Raw genomic sequence first — 4,391 nt, forward strand, 5'->3', positions numbered from 1 at the left:
CTGGTTTGTGATCCCCAGTCATGCTCTTGAAACAAGAGACGAGTCCCATTCGTTTACAATTCTGTGACGTAGCAAATTCTGTGAAGCCAGGTATATGATTTTCTCTAGATGTTTCTTCCCACTCTAATGGCAGTACATAATGTCCAAATGTAAAAACTGTTAATGTGGCTGGATCAAACAGCATCAAGGGGTGAAAATGCCAGCAGTTGGACTCTGTATGCCTGTAATTAAGCAGCTTCCAACATCTCTTAATGCTTCTCCTCTGCTTTCTTTGTCAGCTCTGAGGCACACTGAGGTATACTAGTCAGGGTTCCCAGAGAAACAGAACCAATAGGACATTATGTCTATATCTGTATCTATCTATATACATATCTCTATTATCTATGTCATCTGTAGTAGTGAAAAGAATAATGTATCTGAGGTACTCTAACATTTTAATGGGTACAAAATTACATCCAGATATTCTATAACAAAGTGTCAAATTTAGTGCTAAATGGTTGAAGCTAGTGAGTTCTTGTTCTGGGAGGATTTAGTAGGAGTAGTGATTCTAACTTACAAAGAGTTTTGTTGCCTTTAAAGTTGGAGGGTGGCATTTATCAGCCTGAAGCACAGCCAATAAATATTTATGAAACAGCTACATCCAGGTACTGTGCTAGGTGCTAATAGTGCTGTAGTCATGATGTAGATAGGACCTTTACTGCATGGAGTTTACAATCTGGTAGGAAAGACAGCTATAAAGATAGAATCCCAATGGGTTTGAGTGCTATGGGACAAGCACAGGATGCTGTGGAAACATAGCAGCAGGTTGTCACCTGGTCTGGGGTAAGAGAGAAGGTTTAGCTGAGTAGGTGACATGTACTATACCTGAAGGATAAGTAGGGGCAAGCCAGGTGAAGAGGGAGCAGAGGGAAGAAGATGCTAGGCAAGAGAACAGCAAGTATGAAAAACTGGAGGCAAGGTTGTTACTTTTAAGTCCAGCATTTCTGGCAAGGGGAGTGTGAGTGCCTTTGTGGGGCCAGATGAAGCTATGGAGATAGGCAAGGGTCATGAAGCACCTTTTGAAAGGAATTTGGCCTTGAAAGGAATTTTGCCTGTATCTTACGGGCAATGAGAATCCGGGAAAACTTGAAGGAGAACGATGATCAGATTTTCTAGTTACAATGCCACAGTGTAAATGAAGGATATTGAAGGAATGTGTTCAAGTATGGAAACAGGGAGATGAATTAAGAGACTGTTTCAATAGTATGGGCAAGTATGATGTTAGCCTGATCTGGGGTATTGACAGTGGAGAAAAATGGTGGATGAATGAGAAAGAGAATTAAGTGGCAGAATTTGTAGGATTTGTTGACAGATTGATGTTGATGATGAGAGACAGGAGGAATGAAAAAACACTCAGGTTTTTTCTTTTAATTTTTGTTTATTGCAGTAACATTGGTTTATAACATTGTAAAAATTTCAGGTGTACATCATTGTACTTCTATTTCTGCATGGACCACATCATGTTCACCACCAAAATACTAATTACAACCCATCACCACACACATGCACCGAATTATCCCTTTCATCCTCCTCCCTCCCCCCTCCCCTCTGGCAACCACCAATCCAATCTCTGTCCCTATGTATCCGTCCATTGTTGTCACTATCTACTACTTAATGAAGGAAATCATACGGTATTTGACCTTCTCCCTCTGACTTATTTCACTTTGCATTATACGCTCAATGTCCATCCATGTTGTCACAAATGGCTGGATTTCGTCGTTTCTTATGGCTGAGTAGTATTCCATTGTGTATATATACCACAGCTTCTTTATCCATTCGTCCCTTGATGGGCACTTAGGTTGCTTCCAAGTCTTGGCTATCGTGAATAAGGCTGCAATGAAAACACTCAGGTTTTTGAGTGGAGCACCTGGATCCCTTTTACTAGGATATGGGAAACTAGAGTGAGATCATGTTTTTCTTTTGGGATCTGTTGAGCTGAAAATGCATGTGATACATGCAAGAGAAGATAATCATTAAGCAACTGGGTATACAGTTTTATAGGTTAGAGAGACATCTACAACCAAATTTAAACAGGTAATCAAGGCCATTCAAGTAGATGGGTTTTTCTTGGTGGTATTTGTAGAACTATAAGAGAATGGTGTTTAGAAAAAAGTCCTTAGGAGCATCAACATGTAAGATATTGGCAAGGCAGGAGTCAATTACAGTTACTGAGGAAGTCTGGCCAGGTAGGTATGAAGAAAACTGATACATTTTTTTTGTCTCAGAAGTCAGTGGATTAGAGTGTTTTAGAAAGGATGGAGTATTGTTACTTGTTAGAGAGAAGTGAAGAAAATAAGTCATTTCCGATCATACAGATTCTGATTATAGAGATTTGGAGTATAGAGATTGTAATTGTTGTCATGAGGGTGATATAAAGTATTTTTGCAGATCATCTAACAGACCATGTATCACAGAAATGTGTTCATTTTTAAGTTCAGGTTTTAACGGACGCTATTATTTCTTCCTAAAAATCCTGAAGACAGAGCATGAGAGGAAGGAATCAAACTGTCGTCTCAGAGTTTCTCCTGCTGGGACTGCCCATCGACTCAGAGCAGGAAAACCTGTTCTATGCCCTGTTCCTGGCCGTGTATCTTACTACTGTCCTGGGGAACCTCCTCATCGTCGTCCTCATTAGCCTGGACTCCCAGCTCCACACACCCATGTATTTGTTTCTCAGCAATTTGTCCTTCTCCGACCTCTGTTTTTCCTCTGTCACCATGCCCAAATTGCTGCAGAACATGCAGAACCAAGTCCCGTCCATCCCCTATGCTGGCTGCCTGACCCAAATGTACTTCTTCCTGTTTTTTGGAGATTTGGAGATCTTCCTCCTTGTGGCCATGGCCTATGACTGCTATGTGGCCATCTGCTTCCCCCTGCACTACACCACCATCATGAGCCCCAACGTGTGTCTCTCCCTGGTGGTGCTGTCCTGGGTGCTGACCACGTTCCATGCCATGTTACACACCCTGCTCATGGCCAGATTGTGTTTTTGTGCAGACAACGTGATCCCTCACTTTTTCTGTGATATGTCTGCTCTGCTGAAGCTGTCCTGCTCTGACACTCGAGTTAATGAGTTGGTGATATTTTTCATAGGAGGGATCATTGTCATCATCCCGTTCCTACTCACCATCCTGTCGTATGCACGAATTGTATTGTCCATCCTCAATTTTCCTTCTGGTAGGAGCATCTAGAAGGCCTTCTCCACCTGTGGCTCCCACCTCTCTGTGGTGTCACTGTTCTATGGAACAATTATTGGTCTTTATTTATGCCCCTCAGCTAATAATTCTACTGTGAAGGAGATTGTCATGGCTATGATGTACACTCTGGTGACCCCCATGCTGAACCCCTTCATCTACAGCCTGAGGAACAGAGACATGAAGAGAGCCCTGAGAAGAGTCTTTTGTGAAAAGAAAATTCTCTTCTCTCTATAATGGTAACGCCTGAGATTTGTACATATTTATATCCAGTACATATATTAGTAGTGGAATATTATTCCAGATACTTTTCCTCACCATGGAAACTTCCGTTAAAGTGACACACTACCGGGAGCTGGCCCGGTGGCATAGCAGTTAAGTGTGTGCGCTCTGCTTCAGTGGCCCAGGGTTCGCAGGTTCGGATCCCGGGCGTGCACTGACGCACCACCTGTCAAGCCATGCAGTGGTGGCATCCCATATAAAATAGAGGAAGGTGAGCACAGATGTTAGCCCAGGGCCAATCTTCCTCAGCAAAAAAAGAGGAAGATTGGCATCAGATGTTAGCTCAGGGCTGATCTTCCTCACAAAAAAGAACAGAAAATGACATACTACATAATTGTTTGATACGTAAGAAAGGTGAAGCAGAGCTGCATAGTTGAACCAGGGAAGGGGGTCCCGGTGACTTCTGGTTAGGCCTTGCTCTTTGTCTTCCCCAGGGGACCCTGGAAAAGCATAGTTTAAGAACTACTATTTTGAATGACCTTCATGTCTTTAATTCTTAAACTAATTCGTCACAGGAGATTATTCTTTTTTTTAGCATAACTCTGCTTTGATTGTGGTATCACTTTAAAATAATTCTCCATACTCTTACGTAAATACTAAATAAGATCCAAACATCTCAACCTCCCATCCTCCCTCTAAATGTCTCCTATGTACCTCTCCCTGCACAGATTTCATGTCGTTTTATCGCAACCTTTTCCCCCCTCAGATTTAGTTTTGTGTCTATATTGTGTTTTCTGACCTGGCCTGGTTGAAATGGATTTTCCTAACCCTTTTGGTGTAACAGTGTATTTTGTCTCTACCTGGGAATAATTAATACCAGGGGCCCTAAAATTTATTTCTTCAGTAATGGCGAAAGAAGCTAGAATGTGGTAAACA

The 4,391-nt window shown here is 42.0% G+C and overlaps 1 pseudogene; it reads left to right on the forward strand.

The window, feature by feature from the left end:
- Nucleotides 1–2,525: 2,525 nt before the first annotated feature.
- On the forward strand, nucleotides 2,526–3,470 carry LOC101394072 (olfactory receptor-like protein DTMT; annotated as a pseudogene).
- The last annotated feature ends 921 nt before the right edge of the window (nucleotides 3,471–4,391 follow it).

This window comes from Ceratotherium simum, chromosome 16 (genome assembly GCF_057802395.1).
Source record: "Ceratotherium simum simum isolate JZ-2026a chromosome 16, ASM5780239v1, whole genome shotgun sequence".
NCBI classification, from domain to species: domain Eukaryota; kingdom Metazoa; phylum Chordata; class Mammalia; order Perissodactyla; family Rhinocerotidae; genus Ceratotherium; species Ceratotherium simum.